At 44.3% G+C, this 18,859-nt stretch overlaps 3 long non-coding RNA genes across 4 annotated transcripts in view; 1 reads left to right on the forward strand and 2 right to left on the reverse strand.

Annotated features, from left to right (window-relative positions):
• LOC139671014 (uncharacterized) overlaps window positions 1-18,859 on the reverse strand; it is a 354,063-nt gene that overhangs the window by 102,546 nt on the left and 232,658 nt on the right. For both annotated transcript variants that reach the window (XR_011697644.1, XR_011697643.1), the window contains exon 6: window positions 3,612-3,717. This is a non-coding gene — a long non-coding RNA (uncharacterized lncRNA). The remainder of the gene's footprint in view (window positions 1-3,611; window positions 3,718-18,859) is intronic.
• Window positions 6,428-17,512, reverse strand: LOC139671015 (uncharacterized). The gene is made up of 2 exons (XR_011697645.1): window positions 15,709-17,512; window positions 6,428-10,673 (listed from the first exon to the last, which is right to left on the reverse strand). It is a non-coding gene; the product is annotated as an uncharacterized lncRNA (long non-coding RNA).
• On the forward strand, window positions 8,814-16,730 carry LOC139671018 (uncharacterized). Its single transcript, XR_011697647.1, has 3 exons — window positions 8,814-9,388; window positions 10,563-10,678; window positions 15,820-16,730. It is a non-coding gene; the product is annotated as an uncharacterized lncRNA (long non-coding RNA).

Genomic DNA, 18,859 nt, shown 5'->3' on the forward strand with positions numbered 1-18,859 from the left:
CTCAGCTGCCTCACAGCACTGCACGAGGGCAGGTTAGTGCAGCTGCAGCCACTGATGGGTGAGTGTTGTCCTGCCACATTCAGCATGCAAACTGCAGGACAACTCCCTGACTATGACTGAGTTACTAATAACTCCTCTATGAAGCCCTCAGGTAAGTATCACCCACCTTACCAGTTCAGCTGATGAGGCAGAAATGCTGTGGGTGTGCCCAGGGCCCTGCATGGAGGCCAGCCCAGTACCAGAGCTGGGCTCACAGGGCACAGGCTTGGCTAAGGGCACCAGCCCCTGCTGGGTCAGGCTGCTCAGCTGCCCCCCTGGGCCACGCTGGCTGCTGAGGTGGCACACACAGGGACTGGGGAAGCAGAGGGTTGGGCATCACCCAAGTGTTTGTGCCAATCCTTCTGCCAGGCAATACTCCTCCCTCTGGAATGAGTGTTCCTTACTTCTTGTTGGGGATTTCTTTTGTCCACTTGCATCTTGTGCCTTTATCCTCCTTACATTTACAAATATGTACATGTTGCACCAGAAAATGAAATAAAAGGACCACTTTTTAAAATAAAGAGAAACAAGAAGAGCTTTCATGTTTCTCATGTTTTATGCTGTTTTAACTACATTTGATATAGTCCCACAAGCAGACCCTCCAATAATAATGACTAAATATATATATATTTATTACTATTTTCTAGGCTATTCAGGGGCTATTTGGAGCTGTAACCACAGCTATCCAGACAGCTCTCACCACATACATATGGTATTATTTACTCAGCCTCCTGATTCATTAAATGCATTTTAAGCTCCTAAGAGGTTTATTATTATTCCTCTGTGGCATCTTCATATTGATTATAATTTCAAAATCCTCTGCTGGAGATCAATGAGTATCTACTAAATTAGGTGACAGTTGATGGCTGTAAAATGGAAACACTGCAAGTATTTGCTGTCTACAGCCATCAAAGCAATGAAGAGATTCCACCTCTCCTCACTCATTCTCTAGAGCTCCTTCTGATTCTGAGATGAACTGCAGGAAAGGAAATAGGAGAGCAGACAACTGGTAGACTGCTAGAGGGTTAGCAGTGACAAAAATGGTGTCTAAAGTCTTCCAGCATAGTGCCCAGCATGGCAAAGACACTATTCCTTCCTACTATGGATGCTCCAAAACCTCCATCCAGTCTTCCCTTGACTCAGGAGTGTTACAGTATTGCTCTCTTGATCCTGTCTCTGAGAATTACAGAATTTGTCAAGAAAGAGCTCTCAGACTAAACAGAAGAGGTGATCTGGGGCTCCAAAGCAGAAGACAACACTGCCATGACCCACAGTCTGAAAGCACAGGCTTCTCAGAACCACGATTCATGCCCCAGCTTTCACAGTGGGGCCTGACCATCAGGTTTCTCTGGATTCTTCAGCACTCACTCACTGTTAAAAGTAACTGACAGACACAATTTTATCTTCCTCTTTCTTAGACTGGGCAAATTCCAGAGCGACAGCTAGATCTGGATTTTGCAGAAGGGATCCATGACTGTGCCAGTAACTGAAACACTTCTAGTCCAGATTGCCCTTAAGAGTGTTGGGAAAACATTCTTGGGTTCCAACTGCAGTTCCCAAAATACAGAGTCCCTGGGCAGAACAGCACACCAATATTTTGCATCAACTGCTTCTTTTCAGCATATGAAAAAATCTAGTTTTTTCAGCTTTAAATAGAGTCTAGTCATAATATATGACCAGTCATACACATACTTAAGGCATCTCTTCTCTTTCCACCATATCCTATGACAAAGGATCTGAGCAGGATCCCAGCCCTGCCAGAATGCAGGTTGGATCCTGGTGGGACTAGGCTTGGATACAGGACTCATTGTCTCCAGCATTTCCAGCAGCACAGAGAGCTGACAGCCTAAGGGAATGACACATGCCTCTTCTTTATTACACAGCCTGCTCCAGACAGGATCAGAGTATCTGGTAGCAAACAGCTTCGAGGGAATGGGACATGTAATTCTTATCCTGCCAAGAAAATATATACCTTAATAATAATAAAGATTGCTTTGACTGATAGCATTCCTGAGAGTTATTAGCAGTGAGCTGGGTAACTATTCTCAGTTTTGCTAAATCCCTACGTGGATCTTGCCAAGCTTAAAATAACAGGATGAGGCAACATAATACTTCCAATAGCTAAAATTCTGAAATAAATAACAAATTAAAATAAGAAAGCTTTGCCAGAAAAAGAAGTAAGTGTCAGGTGAAGCGACAGTTAAATGGTGTTCCCACTACCTGCCTGTTCATGCAGGCAACATTCATTAGCAACAAGACTATAAATGTGGCAAAAAAATACTCACCTCCTTATAACTGCATCATTTCTTTGCCAAACCCTACCAGTATTGCTCAGAACAGCAGGTTTCACTGCCATTCAAAGTGAGGCTCTGGAATCTGGTTCTTGTCTAAACCTCCTGGAGTGCATTCTAGAAGAGAAGCTGTACCAGCCCCATCCCACAGACTGCACTAATTCAGCAGCACAGCAAGACTCTCCCAGGGAGGACCAGGGCATGTGCCAACACTGGCCAGAGCATCCTGCACCCCAAGTGTGTTATAACTTACAGGAAAACCCCTCTCAGGCTCACCTGACAATGTGCTAAGATTAGCTGGTCTGTCACCAGCACAAAATACAGGATGGAAGGAGGCTGAGAGGAGCTAAAAAGATCACTCATTTCATTGTTTGCACAGAATGTTCCTCTGCCCAAAGCATTACACATCAGCATGGAGTGGCCAGGAGTTTCCCCTGCCCCTTTCAGTGAGCCTGACAGGCATTCCAGGGAGTGAGCTCCTGAGCTGGGTTTGCAGGCACACACCCTTGGGGTGTTCCTGGCTGTGCACATGGCAGTGTGGCCTGTGCAGTGAGTGTCTGGAACCATCCAGACCTCTTGCCCAGAAGCAAATGCAGGATGTGTGTGGGTTGCATGCAAGTCTGTGCATTATTACATCCAGATACATGAAAACACAGGTGGCAGCCTAATGGATTTGGGGAGGTCAAACAGCCTTTTGCTTTTCATGTGGTGTCACAGCAGGGGAGGAACAGAAGACATGTAACAGTTGAGAAAGGAAACCCGAAGCCAGTACAAATCAAACAGGGTTATATGATCTGTGGGGGATTCTGCAGGACTTAGACAGAGCTGCAGAACAGAGCATGTGTTTCTGTGCAGTTTCTGCACTGCCCTGTGCCTTCCTGTACAGGCACATCACACTCCACGGGCAGCAGGCACAGCTCCAAAGGCATTAGGAGGGGCAATGCTAAAACTCCTCCTGCAGAAATAGACACACTGCCCCAGTGATTTTACCCCAAGACTCCAGAACCAGTCCCACAACCCCTCAGATTTCTCACCAAGCAGAGGTGCTGGGGCCACCTCCCCACAGACACACTCCCTGTGGGCTCTGTCCTTCTGCTGTGGATCTGGGCCACGTGTGTGCCATGTGCAAGCCATGGGTCTGTTTGTTCAGGGGCCAGCAGCTCCTTCTGAACTGATGTTCTTAGGGCAAAGCCTCCACAAAATCCCCACTGGAGAGCACTGAACACTGCCATGGGCCTGGCAGGTGAGTGTGGTCTGTCTTTTGCTGATACTTTTACTCACTTTTTACAAAAACTTGCAGATTTCATTGCAGAAGGCCAAAGGCAACTTGCAATTCTCTCCAGATGTGAAGGATTTTTGCTGTCTTTCCTCCTCCCAGATTCACGTTCTGAATAGGACAAAACAGAGAAAAGAAAGAGATTGATTATTTTTGAAAGCCTTTAAGAGATAAGGGTGATGAAATGAAAACCCTTTGTGAAGTGAGGGGTGGCTGGAGGGAATGTGCAGAACAGGCAGCTGCTGCTGGTGTGTTCCCAGGCTCTGAAGGCTCTGCACACACAGTCAGTGAGAGGGCTCAGGGCAGCTGCCCCTCACCCGGAGCCGGGCGGGACTAAAGGAGCCTTTACTAAACAACACACCGGCACTGTCTGGCACTGCCAGTGTAGCTGCACGTCCTTCGTGCTGGCTCATACACGGTGGGCAGTCAAACAGAGCAGAGGAGAAATGGTTGGCCACTCTGCCTTTGCATTCTGGGATCATCACTGGCTGAGTAGGGAAATGTTGGGTGTTTTCTGCTGACACTGTTTAAAACGAAAGGGGTTATTGTGTAGTTGTGTGTTCTGGGGTTTGGTTTGTTAACAGCCACAGAGCTGGGACATGCAGCAACCCACGCAGGAAAGGAGATCGTGTGGAAGACAAACTGACCACCACAGGCAGAACGTTCAAGTTACATTTCTGGTTTACTTAAACATGATTTTTCTCCAGAGCAAGTCTGGTGTAAACTGAAAAAGCTTCTGCTACCTGGTCATCCCCATTCCGTTATTTGGAATCCTCATCTCAGCCAAGAGCAAATAATGGATCCAGCTCCAGGATTTGTCAACACAGGAACTCAAAAGCCATAAAGGCAAAACGTGCTGCAATCTGATACCCCACTGCTTTAATTTTGCAGCCAACATGGAATACTGTTTGTTCCACCATTATAAAGACCAGACATAAATACTAAAAACCTGAGATTTCTGCTCTTTGATCATCTTTAATTGTAGACTGGCTCTCTTTCTCCTACACAAAATATGAAATAACTTTTTATTATAAGTTTTAGAGGGACGTTACAAATTAGACATCTGTAAATAATGATTGCATCCCTCACAACAACTGTGAATGGAAAAATGTATTATTCTTGATACAGGTGTCTCCTCCACTTTTTAAAGACTGATTTAAAGACTCATAAGTTTAAAGAAGTCAATAGGATACATACTTAGAAAAGCAGAATTTTTGTACAAAATTTGTGACAAGTTGTGGGTTTTTTAAAGGAAAAAATGTCATAATTTGAATAAAACTTCAGTCCTTTTATGAAAGTCAGTTGCAGTCCATAATTTTTAAAAAAATTAACTACCTGTGTCTAGCCTATTTATTTTTATGAAGAATACAAGAAGTTAATTTCATTCCCTATGACAATCTTGTCTCTTCTGGTGCCACAAGGTGGGATGACACTGATGTGTGTCACAGGTGTGAAGTCAAACAGCCTTGCAATGTGCTCCCCAGGGAATATCAGCCCCAAGCTGTGAACCCACAGCCAGATCAAAAAGCCCGTGGGGAGAAAGTGATGCAGAGACTGTGGTGTGCTCCACTCCCTCTTATGGGTTGTTGTCCTTGGGTTTGTTTGTTTGTTTGTTTGCTTCCCCAAGGCACTGTAACAATATCAAAGCCTTGGGAAGGGCTGAGTTTGAAGAGCAGCTCAAATCATGACTTTACAATCACACTTCAAAGAACTAAAGGAAAATGCACAGACAAAGCAATCAACTGCTCGTCTCTGTTCCAGTTTCTGCAGGAATTCCTGGCTGGTGGAACCCGTGGCCAGCCCGGTGATGCTCCTGCTCCGTGCCAGCCCCTCCCCGGGACTGGCTGGGCACTCCCCAAGGTGGCAATGCCAGGCCATTGCCATGGGGACTTTGCCCTCAGCTCTGCAAATCCCACAGGGTCAGGTTACACACCGAGGATTCAGGAAATGAGCAAGAAAGCTCAAGAGGAGCAAGGCTGTGATTACATGCAAATATATTCATTACAGAAGAGATGGAACAGAAATGCCCCTTGAATAATTTTTAATGAATTTTTAAACACACAAATGTGCTGCAGGTGTGCAATTTGATGGATTTGACCTTCTAAGGACTGGTTAGCTGTGTTTGCTACCAAAATGTTTGCCTGATTGCAGTTTTTTCCTATTTCTGTATAAAAATGTTGCCTTTAATCTCTTCAGCTGTTTTCATTCTTATGAGCAATCCTTTCTTTCTCCTTTGCTGTTATTGCTGGGTGCCCAGCAGAGCTCTCAGCAGGAAGTGTTGCAGGCAGGAGCCAATCCCACTGGGCACCCTGAGGCAGGTGCCAGTCTGTGCCCAGAACACCCGCTGGGCTGTGCTTGCTGGAGCTCTGAGTGCATTTCCATACAGACCCCACAGCATTCCTTGCTTTTAATGACACAGAATAGATGGGCACTCAAGAACTGCTTTCCCATTTTCCCCAAGAAAACATTTTAGTTTTAGGAAGGTGGTGAATGCATTTTACTAAAAGAATTCAATGTCTCCCCAAAAATTTATGTCAATATAAATTTCTAGCCTGGGTTCAATAAATATGATGGGTGTAATTAAAATATTTGCAAAATGTGGTAGATGGGAAATCCATTCTAATGAGCTGCTAAAGAGTATTTGAGGTTCCAGACTTGCTGTGGGACAGGAGATGCCCAATGCACACACACCTCACCCCCTCAGAGGTTTTCTGGGTGAGAGCTCTTTGTTTGGTGGGTGGGTGGGGTTCTGTTTGCTCGGGTGCTTTTGGGTTTGGTGGGTTTAATGCACCGGGTTTGTTATAGTTTCCAAGGCATTAGCTAGATAAATCAACGTTTATTTTATTTTATAAGGAGAAAAAAAGGTTAATAGCATTTATTAAAAAAAGAGGTAGTGATTTTATTAAGTGATTTCAGCATCCAGCTCTGTAGGCCTTAGCCTCAGTGACTGCAGCGTCCAGCTCTGTAGGCCTTAGCCTCAGTGACTGCAGCGTCCAGCTCTGTAGGCCTTAGCCTCAGTGATTACAGCTCTTTGTGAAGGCAAGGAGAGGAGCAACACAGTGCTTGCAGGATAGCAGAGCACCGGGTGACCCAGGAGACCAGCTCCAAAAGGTTCACATTTGGCTCTCGTCCAGGGCTCTGCTTATATTCACTTTCTCTGGCGTAGGCCACGCCCCCTTTGCGCAGGCGCAGTTTCCATGTGTTACATAACAGTTTCGTCAGCACTTTTCGTTTGCGCAGGCTCAGTTCTGTTCGTTGTAACAGTTGCAGTCTTCAACCAGGTCCGGCCGTGTTTCGCAATACCCCCGCCTCATGGCGCCCAGGAGTGGGGGGGTTTCCATGTGGCTATACAGTCGGGGGTACTTGGCAAACTGCAGGCTTTAGCATGATGTCCTGTTTGGTCGTACACAGCAGGAAGGGTTACAATGCAGCACGTTCAGACGGGGGTCGGCTTGTGCCGAGCCGGCGCCCGCTGGTATGCTTGGTCGCAGGCTCCCCACGCTGGTTCAGCTTTTGGCGGCTATCTCTGCTGATCTATCTCCACTGTGCTCCTGCCTTGGCATGGGGTAGCTGGGGCCAGGTGTGGGGCTGCACAGCCTTCCTTTGGGGGGAGGGGAACTGGCGGGGAGCTTGGCAGGGCTTGCGCTGTGGGTGACCGTGGTACTGGGATCCCCGGGGGCGCTCCGTGGGACCCGGCCCCCAGCGACACGGCTGGCAGGCGCCCCGGCAGGACATGGAGACAGCCAGGGCCCCCCAGCGCGGCTGGCGTGGGAGTCGAGACCGACCGGGGCCGCAGGGGAAAAGAGAAAAACTGGTAGCTTTGAGTTTTGGGTGTTTTGGGAGTGAAACTGGGCATGTATGGCCAGGAAAGGCTTGTACTGGGAAAGATGGAGGGGCTGAGAGGAAGTGGGGGTTTTTCCCGGGTGCTGGTTTAGGAGGGGAACGAGACGAACCTGGGGGGTTTGCAGGGCACGGGTCTTCCCCGGAGATTCAGTGGGGGGGTTTGGAGAAGAAGGGAATTCTTAGGGCTAGAAACGGTAAAAAAAAAAAAAAAAAAAAAGGGCAAGGAGGTATTTTTCTTAGCAGGGCGAAACTGTTTGGGGCTAGATAAACCTGTAGGGGAAGGAGGGGGGGGGGAAGGCACCGGGCTGAGAGATATCGAAACTGGGGCCTCGTTCCTTTTCTCTACAGATAGTACCTTACATTCCTTGTTAAGCACCGAGCCATTCTCTGATAAGGCGTTGCTGAGAAGCTGTCTTTCTGGTTATCTCCAAGTTTTCAGGCATATTTAATTTTACATTTAAAACAAAATTAAAAATACTATTTGATTTGGTTTCTAGCAAATTAATTAATTCATCTATTACAATCCCCCCTTTTTGTTTTTCTACCAATTATTAATTTGCTGATCAAACCTAGCTATTGTTTCTCGTGCTGCTTGTAAAGTTGGGTCTTCTTGTAACAGATGTTCACTAGCAACAACATCTGCTTCTTTTAATGTCATTAAGTGAGTAGCTTCTAATCGAGACTTAACTAAATTAATTATTTTGTTTAAAATACAAGGTCCGAAAGTTAACACTAATAATAACACTACTAGGGGACCTGCTATAGTGGATATTATAGTGGTTAGCCAGGGAGACTGGTTAAACCACCATTTTTGTTGTATTTCTCTTTCTCGTTTTCTTTTTTCAATCCCTTCTCTTACTTTGGCTAAAGAATCTTTGACTATTCCAGTATAATCAGCATAAAAGCAACATTCTTCTTTTAAGGCCGCACATAACCCACCTTGTTGTAAAAATAATAAATTTAGCCCTCTTCTGTTTTGTAGGACTACTTCAGACAGTGATGTCAGGGATTTTTCTAAATTTGAAATTGACGTTTCTATTCTTTCTAAGTCTTCATCTACTGCAGCTCTAAGAGATGAAAGTCCTTGGTTTTGCTGTGCAAGGGAGGCTATACCAGTTCCTGCCCCTACAACTCCTAATCCTAAAAGGGTGGCTATAGTTATGGCTGTGAAAGGTTCTCGTTTAACAATATTATGGTTTTCTTTTACCCAATAATCGTACATTTCATTTTCTGGATGGTACAGTACTCGGGGAATTATTCTTACTTGGATACAGTAATCTCTGGATGCATTGAATACTTTAAGAGATATACAAGGAGTTAAACCTATTTTTGAACAAATCCACCATCCTCCTTTTGGAGGAATGACCCAGTATTTGTTGACTTTGTTTAATCTCTTTTCATGTACACTGCAAAGCTCTTTCTTTGATGTAGGTATTTTCCCTATACAGCGTCCTTTCCCCCTTACATATTGCATTGGGATTTTTGCTCGTCTTTCTTCCCATTTACATTGCTTAGGGGCTACTCTTTCATTCAGGCTAAAGTCCAGGTCTAATCCAATAGCTTCGTAAAAAGGGGGTTTGTCATCATAACAGAGCCAACAGGCTGAGGTCATATTGGGGTTTGTATAATTTAGGGCCTGATAGGAGGCCTGTATTATTTTCCATAGTGGATTTGTTTCATTTTCTGTGATAGTTTCCTCTGATGTTTTAGGAGCACGCTTAGTACGATTTAATAGGGTTGGTTTAATTGTTTGATTAGGACTTACTGTAGGTGCCTTTGGTGTGTTAAGTATTTGTTTAGGACCTACTGCCTTTGCAACTACTACTTCTTCTTTTTTTATTACTATTATTTCTCCTTGATCTTTACCAGATTCCCAGTATCTCACACCCCAAGTTTTTCCTATTTTCCACCCAAAATCTTCTGGAGAAGTGACATTAAGGTATAAGTACTTGCAATTACCAAGGGTATTTATTTTTCGCCTTTCTAAGACCATGTTGTAAATTGGGGGTTTACAGCCAGCTGGCCCCCATCCAACTTTTAGGAATTTATCCGTAGTTGGGGGTTCCCAAGCTGCAGCTATAGTAACACAATCCCAGTGAGCGCAATAATATTCATCAGGAAGATTGCAGTATCCTTTCCCAGGATTGGAACTTGGGCAGAAGTAATAAGGCTTTTTCTTTACACATTGGTCTGTGGGTATTAGATTACAAAGTGAGGCAGTGAAACTTGGGGATCCGGGTGTAACTATTTGTTGGATAACATAAGAATCTTTTCTTCTGACCAAGGTCCAATTATAGGGTTGATGAGGATTTTCCCCACTTACTAGATTTATCCCCATAAAAATTAATGGCCATTTTGCTTTACTTGTTTTTACAACTGCTAACAAAATTGCCGTTATTACCCATGGTCTAAGAGATGATGGTGGAATTATAAGGTCATTTCGAGCATAATTATTACCACAATGCAGTTCTATACCCCAAAACTCCGGTTCATATTGTTTTGAGTGGGGGAAAGACTGTTTTGGACTTACAAGGCATTTTATTGCACCTTCTGTCTGGTGGCACAGGGCATTTGTTGGATTTCCAACAAGGCTAGCCATTAACAGTCCCCACAGTAATACACCTCTGCCTCCTCCGTCTACTCGGTTGCATCGAGCAACGGGGTTTATCATCTTCTCGGCAGCAAGTGTAGTCTTCAGGGGATCTTTAGCTTAGCTCGTTTTACTTTACTTGGTATGTGCCTCAGTTGTTTTTTATTTCTTGCCTTTCTTAAGTCACAGCTTATCCTTACCACTTTTAGTGATATTTTTCGGAGTTTTTTTTTTTTTTTTTTTTTTTTTATCTTTTATAAAAACCTCCCACAATTTATCAGATTGAAATTTTTGTATTCTCCCACTGTTACCCTTAATTTTAAGTTTTTGAACTCTAACTTTGTTTTTGATTATATTACTCCTAGAAAAAAAAACTTCTTCAGGAGTATTCTCGTAATGACTGTGCACCCACCACCTCTCTTGACCTTACTTTTATAGCATACAAATGGATAATAATTACAATTTGCATTTACACAATGTACAGTTATAGATCAGCTTATTCGTTCTTTTTTTTTTTGTAAAGTCAGTTTTAAGTCCTTTGAGTTATTCACCACTTCCCATTGCTGATCATGGATTGGTCCTTTGATTCTACTGGCATGAGTCCATCCTCTTTCTGCTGTCCGGACTGCAGTGTCTGTGGTAAGTAGAACAAGAAAGGGTCCTTCCCAGCGAGGGGTTAAGGATGTTTCTTTCCAAGTCTTTATTAGCACTTTATCTCCAGGCTGTATCTTATGTATAGATACATCTAAGGGTGGTCTTTGGACTACCAATCCTTTTTTCTCTAACTTTTTCTTTCTTTTCATTAATTCTACTACATATTCTTGCAACAGTTTTTCTTCTACTTTTGGGTGTTCAATTGGGACTCCAAAGTCATATGGCATTCCATACAGCATTTCAAAGGGGGATATTCCGATATCTGTACGGGGTTGAGTTCTTATATTTAACAGAGCTAAAGGCAGACATTTTACCCAATTCATTTTGGTTTCAATCATTAGTTTTGTTAAATGCTTTTTAATTTCTCCATTCATCCTTTCCACTCTTCCAGAACTTTGAGGATGCCAAGGAGTATGATATTCCCATTTAATTCCAAAAGGTTCTAATGCCTCTTTAATAATTTTGGAGGTAAAATGTGGCCCTCGGTCTGAGTCTATTACTGTTATGACTCCATACCGGGGAATAATTTCTTCCAATAATATTTTAACCACTGTTTTGGCAGTTGCTCGAGCTACAGGAAAAGCTTCTACAAAGTGGGTAAGGTGATCTACTAAAACTAAGAGATAATGGTATCTTCCCACTTTAGGTAGTTCAGTAAAATCGGCTTGTAGCCTTTCAAATGGTCTTTTAGCTAATTCCCTCCCACCTTGTACCTTTTCTCTTAATTGTTGTTTATTTACTTTTTGACAGGTCAAACATTCTCCAACAATTTGTTTGGCAATGTTATAAGTTCCTATACTTATATATTTGGTTTCAAATTGATCTACTAATGCTTGTACTCCCCAATGAGTTTGTCGATGGAATTCTCTCATAATCCTTTGAGTTAGCCCTTTGGGAAGGATTTCCCTCCCATCTGGTAGCAGCCACTTGTTATCTTTTTCTACTGCTCCCACTTGCTGCAATTTTTCTTTTTCCCGATTAGTGAAACTTTTGGTTATTTCGATTTTGCTGCTATTTATTTCTTGTGCTTTTATCATCAGTAATGCAGCTCGCTTAGCTTCTTCATCAGCTAGATTGTTTCCCCTTATCTTAGGAGATAGCCCTTTTTGGTGTCCTCTTACGTGTACCACAGCTATTTGATTGGGCAGTCTTAAGGCCTTTAGGGTTTCTTTAATTAGTGTTTCATGTATTAGGCCTTTTCCCTGGGTATTTATTAACCCTCGTTCTTCCCATATTTTCCCAAATGTGTGCACAATCCCATATGCATATTTTGAATCAGTAAAAATTGTCCCTGTTTTGTTTTTCAATAGCTGAAGAGCTCTTAAGAGAGCATATAGCTCACAAGCTTGGGCCGACCAGGTCTTATCCAAGGGCCCAGATTCTTTAATTTCAAACGTTTTTCCATCAACTATAGCGTACCCTGATTTGCGTTGCCCATTTACTACTTTAGAAGATCCATCTGTATATAATTTTTCTCCATCAGGTAATTCTTCTTCTTCTAAATCTTCTCTAATTTTAGTTTGAGACTCGATTACTTGAATACAATCATGTGACAATTTTTCTAAGGGTTCTCCATATAGAAATTGAGCTGGGTTTTGAAGGCTGGTTACTTCTAGTTCCAATTTGGGAGAATGGATTAAAATGCTTTCATATTTTAACAACCTACTATCTGTTAGCCATTTCTCAGCTTTTTGTTGTAATATTCCGCGTATATTATGAGGGGTATATATCTTTAATTCTGCACCAAAGGTTATTTTTTTGGCTTCTTCTGCTAGAAGAGCAGTGGCCACAATAGCCTGTAGGCAAGTGGGCCACCCTCTACTGACAGGATCTAGTATTTTGGAAAAATACCCCACTGGCTTTTTCTTTCCAGCCCACTCTTGGGTTAAAACTCCATACGCGGTCCCATTTTCTGTATTTACAAATAGGAAAAAAGGTCTCTTTATATCTGGTAGGCTTAATACAGGTGCATTTACCAGATCTGCTTTTAATTCTTCTAATTGACTTTCATCTTTTGGACTCCACTTTAATAGTCCATCAAGAGTTAGTTTTTCATATAAAAACTTTACTTTGCTACTGTAATTTTCAATCCATTGTCTGCAATATCCTAATAATCCCAAAAGTTGCCTAATTTGTCTTTTATTTGTGGGGGCTTGCAGGGATAGAATTCCATTAACTCGATCGGGGTCTAGTCTTTTATGTCCCTTACTAAGCCAGTGTCCTAAATATTTGACTTCTTCTTCTGTGAATTGTAGTTTAGATTTTGAAACTTTTAATCCCTTAGAACCCAGAAAGTTTAGCAACCTGATAGTTTCTTTGCGAACTTGATTTTGGTCTTCTCCAGCTATTAACAGATCATCTACATATTGTATTAAGGTAACACTTTTGCTAACACAAAAAGATTCTAATAAGCATTCTAGAGCTTGCCCGAATAAATTGGGAGATTCCGTAAACCCTTGGGGTAACACGGTCCACCTTAGTTGTTGTTTACGGTGGGTGTTGGGATTTTCCCACTCGAAAGCAAAGTAATTCCGGCTTTCTTCCTTTAGAGGACAAGCCCAAAAGGCATCTTTCAAATCTACAACACTATACCATTTGTAGTCGGGGGAAAGTTGGCTTAATAAAGTATAAGGATTAGCCACCACTGGGAATCGGGTAATGGTTCTTTTATTGACCTCTCTTAGGTCTTGGACAAGCCTGTATGACCCATCAGGCTTCCGTACTGGTAAAATTGGAGTATTATGAGGTGACATACAGGGTTCCAATAATCCTTGTTTTATCAACCTTTCGATTATAGGTTGTAAACCCTGTTTACCCTCTTGTGAAATAGGGTATTGTCTGATTCTTATTGCCTCTTCAGGATTTTTAATGGTTACTTCGAGAGGCTTTATGTCCAATTTTCCTACAGAGTCTGGGGTGTACCAGACTCCAGGATCTATTTCTCTCTCATCTTCTACAGTGAGAGAGTATAATTTAACTTTTAACTTTTGGTTCTCCACTTCCAAATTTATCCCTAATTCAATCATTAAATCCCTTCCCAAAAGATTGTATTCGGCTTCTGGGACCAATAGAAATGACCCTACTCCAATCTTGGAGGGGGCCTCTATTTCTACTTCCTTTAGTACGGGGACCTTAAAGGGTTCCCCTTTTGCTCCAATTACATATATATTCTCCGAGGATGGTGAACACCCTCGGGGCACTTGTTGGACAGTTGATCTTTCTGCCCCGGAGTCTACTAGAAACTCCATTTCTTCTTGCTGGGGACCTAGTTTTAATTTTATCAAGGGCTCTGTTCCTTTTAGGGTCCCCAGCACATAGAGCCCCTGACCCCTCTAATCTTCTTTAAATGCTGCTTCATCTTGTATGCGTTTTCTACAGTTCCTCTTCAGATGCCCCTTCTTCTGACAGTAAAAACATTCAATATTTTTCAAGTCTTTTCGCTCTTTTTGGTCTCTCTTGTCAATTCCATCTACTCGTTGGGGTATCTCACTCTTTTTACCATTATTAATTTCACGTTGCCCTTCTCTAACCGCTGCAACCAAAATTCTTGCTTGCTTCCTTTGACTTTCTTCATCTCGCCTCACATAAACCTTCTGAGCCTCCCGCAAAAGTTCATCTAATCCTTTTTCTTGCCAATCATCTACTTTCTCTAACTTCCTTCGTATGTCTACCCAGGACTTGGCCACAAACTGGGTCTTTAATAAGGCCTGTCCCACTGGGGTGTCTGGGTCTAAACCAGAATAAAGCTGTAAGCTTTTTCTTAGTCTTTCTAACCATTCTGTGGGGCTTTCATCTTTCTTTTGGTGTTCACTAAAAGCTTTGTTGATGTTTTGTCCTCTGGGGACGGATTCTCTAATACCTTGGACAATAATATCCCTCAGATCTGCCATGTGTGTCCGGTCTCCTGGGTCTTGATTATTCCAGTTAGGCCGCTGTAAAGGCCATTTAGTATCTGCGGCTGGGCCATTTTGATGTCTTGTATCCCAATTTCTCATTCCAGCCCTTCGAATCATTTCTCTTTCTTCTACTGTGAATAATATTCTTAAAATAGATTGTATTTCATCCCACGTATATAAATTGGGACCCAGGAATTGGTCTAACCTTTCGGACACACCAAGTGGATCCTCTAACAAATTTCCCATTTCCTTTTTAAATTCTCTTACGTCCCCTGAATTTAAGGGAATTGACACAAATCCCACCCCTGGTTGGGGACCTCCCATAGCTGTTTCTCTTAAGGGATATAATTTATTTTCTGATCGCCCCCTTCTCCCAGTCTGACTTCTGGTAACTCTTCTAGCTGGTTCCGGGGACTGTGATGGTGAGGGTGTTGGGGAATCCTCAGAGTCCGTTAAAGGATCTGGCTGAGGAGCAGTAGGTACTGCAATGGGTGCAGGGATTGGAGCAGGGGGAGGAGGGACATAGGGAGGAGGAGATAGCGGGAGTTCCTCAATTTTCAAATGCTTTTTCTTAGTTTCTTTTTTCTCTTTAAGTGGATATAGATATGTCTTGGTTTCTAGTCTTACCCATAAGCTTGCATACTCACTTTCTTCAGGATTAAAAGGTATTTTGGTTTTAACATACTCATTTAATGCGTTACATAGGCAGTCTTCAAATGTCCCAAATATAGGCCAATAGAGACTGTCTCTTCGGATTTGTCTACCTCCCCATACCTTCATACAATAATTTACCATCTTTTCTCTACTCTTTCCCTGGTTAGAGGGCCAACTATCCCAACAGGTCATCATGAGCCCTAAGGGGCTATCAGGGGGTATATCCGGGAACTGTACTTCAAACCCTCCCATGGGATCAGAAAATTTACTCTTTTTCTGTCCCATCTTCCAAAGTGCCTTCACACACACACACTCTCGTTTCCTCTCGTTCGTGGCCCACGCTCTCGCGAGCAATGGGAACCGCACTACGTAGAGAGTCCGCACTCACTTGGTTCTGTAAGAACCTCTCATTCACTGCACTCCAGGAAACCCTTCCCCAACCGAACAGAATCGTACTATACTTACTCGTCCTTGGGTCCCTTGTTCGGGCAGTGCGCACTGAATTACGGGGTCCTTTATGGCCAAACCGACACCTGACTGCAGTCCGTTCTGTTGCTCTTTCTACTTGCCCTCTAGGTTCGGGTGTCCAGGGTCTTGTTCCGTAGAATCTGCGTCCAGGACCGTCTGTTGGGGATGACGGGAGCGCTCTTCCTGTCGACGATCCACGTCCAAGGCCTTTGGATCCGAGTCACGGCACCAGAATTGTTATAGTTTCCAAGGCATTAGCTAGATAAATCAACGTTTATTTTATTTTATAAGGAGAAAAAAAGGTTAATAGCATTTATTAAAAAAAGAGGTAGTGATTTTATTAAGTGATTTCAGCATCCAGCTCTGTAGGCCTTAGCCTCAGTGACTGCAGCGTCCAGCTCTGTAGGCCTTAGCCTCAGTGACTGCAGCGTCCAGCTCTGTAGGCCTTAGCCTCAGTGATTACAGCTCTTTGTGAAGGCAAGGAGAGGAGCAACACAGTGCTTGCAGGATAGCAGAGCACCGGGTGACCCAGGAGACCAGCTCCAAAAGGTTCACATTTGGCTCTCGTCCAGGGCTCTGCTTATATTCACTTTCTCTGGCGTAGGCCACGCCCCCTTTGCGCAGGCGCAGTTTCCATGTGTTACATAACAGTTTCGTCAGCACTTTTCGTTTGCGCAGGCTCAGTTCTGTTCGTTGTAACAGTTGCAGTCTTCAACCAGGTCCGGCCGTGTTTCGCAATACCCCCGCCTCATGGCGCCCAGGAGTGGGGGGGTTTCCATGTGGCTATACAGTCGGGGGTACTTGGCAAACTGCAGGCTTTAGCATGATGTCCTGTTTGGTCGTACACAGCAGGAAGGGTTACAATGCAGCACGTTCAGACGGGGGTCGGCTTGTGCCGAGCCGGCGCCCGCTGGTATGCTTGGTCGCAGGCTCCCCACGCTGGTTCAGCTTTTGGCGGCTATCTCTGCTGATCTATCTCCACTGTGCTCCTGCCTTGGCATGGGGTAGCTGGGGCCAGGTGTGGGGCTGCACAGCCTTCCTTTGGGGGGAGGGGAACTGGCGGGGAGCTTGGCAGGGCTTGCGCTGTGGGTGACCGTGGTACTGGGATCCCCGGGGGCGCTCCGTGGGACCCGGCCCCCAGCGACACGGCTGGCAGGCGCCCCGGCAGGACATGGAGACAGCCAGGGCCCCCCAGCGCGGCTGGCGTGGGAGTCGAGACCGACCGGGGCCGCAGGGGAAAAGAGAAAAACTGGTAGCTTTGAGTTTTGGGTGTTTTGGGAGTGAAACTGGGCATGTATGGCCAGGAAAGGCTTGTACTGGGAAAGATGGAGGGGCTGAGAGGAAGTGGGGGTTTTTCCCGGGTGCTGGTTTAGGAGGGGAACGAGACGAACCTGGGGGGTTTGCAGGGCACGGGTCTTCCCCGGAGATTCAGTGGGGGGGTTTGGAGAAGAAGGGAATTCTTAGGGCTAGAAACGGTAAAAAAAAAAAAAAAAAAAAAGGGCAAGGAGGTATTTTTCTTAGCAGGGCGAAACTGTTTGGGGCTAGATAAACCTGTAGGGGAAGGAGGGGGGGGGGAAGGCACCGGGCTGAGAGATATCGAAACTGGGGCCTCGTTCCTTTTCTCTACAGATAGTACCTTACATTCCTTGTTAAGCACCGAGCCATTCTCTGATAAGGCGTTGCTGAGAAGCTGTCTTTCTGGTTATCTCCAAGTTTTCAGGCATATTTAATTTTACATTTAAAACAAAATTAAAAATACTATTTGATTTGGTTTCTAGCAAATTAATTAATTCATCTATTACAGGGTTTAATGAAAGTAGCAAACAAATGAAGAGGAGAAAATGTGATAGATTTTGGAATCACTGAGAGAAACATCTGACGCTGCTGCCTCCTTCAAGATGAGGAGGTAAAGGTCAGATTGTCTCAGAATTCCCTCCCTCTCATTACGAAACAGGATTTTGAGCAGTGATCTGCATTGCTCGCTCTGATAAGCACAAACTCAAAGTAAGATCCTGCCAAGGGAGCAAAATGCCAGCACAGATCTCTGCCTGCTGTTCTGCTTACAGCTGATACCACAGCCCCCTGAATTTCCTACTGGCTTTTCCTCTCCCTTCAGTCCTTACATATATCTCAGCAGTTACTGTGCCAAGGACCATTTCACAGCAGGAATTAAAATGCACCTTCACAAAATGCCCTTCTAAAGCAGAGGGCAGGAGCTGCCTTGGCCACTTTGGTTACTGCCCATTGCTGAATCCAACAGTGCCTGCTGAACCAGCAGGGTCACCACGGCCTGGGGGAACCCCTCCCACTGCCACGTGCTCACAATCTCGGCACACTTCAGTGCTCCTTCCAACGCATTTGCAATTGAAAAACCCGAAATCCTCTTAATTTTACACACTCTGGTTCCACAGAGCACTTAAGGAAATGCTTTTCCAGTGATGCATTTATCCATAGAATTAAAAATATGCAAATATTTAAACGAGGTTCTGTTTCTCCTATTCCCCACGTTAGTAGGACAATTTCAGCCTTCTGATGGCAACTGTGCTGTTCATTACACAAATAAATTACTTAAAACACACCACTACTGCCCCAGCCCGTCAGTGAATTCCTCTGTGCTGTGCCTGCCCTGAGTAAAATCCTGCAACTCGTCCCACTTTATCCTGAATAACGACTCGCTGACATCAGGGTCTTACAGAAAATAACTCGATTGCAGCAGGCTGTGGCTGTGATCACAGCAGAACAGGCTCAAGGGGGAAAAATCAGAGAGAAAAGCCAATGTGTGGGAAAACAAGCAAAAATGGAGAGCAGTTTGAACCCTGGGTGTGCAGTCCCTGCAGCTGTGATGCCCAACGTGCCTCAGAATCCAGCAGACTGTTTCCTGTAGCTAAGGCAGAGCTGAACAGGGATGTTTTTCTGGCAGTACCCGTATCTTACAGGACAAAGGGCACAAATACTTCCAGACTTCTCCATGTGGACTGGGCTGTCCCTCACAGCTCTGGAAATCAGGCCAACCACAGCGCAGTGTGTGACTCCACCAGCCCAGAAGCAGAGCAAGACTCCAACTGGACAGACAGGAGAAGCTGTCACAGCTACTCCAAACCTCAACCACACAGCAATGATCCTAGTAATCCTCTCCCAGGGAGTTTTG

This window comes from Pithys albifrons, chromosome 4 (assembly GCF_047495875.1).
Source record: "Pithys albifrons albifrons isolate INPA30051 chromosome 4, PitAlb_v1, whole genome shotgun sequence".
Classification (NCBI taxonomy): Eukaryota; Metazoa; Chordata; class Aves; order Passeriformes; family Thamnophilidae; genus Pithys; species Pithys albifrons.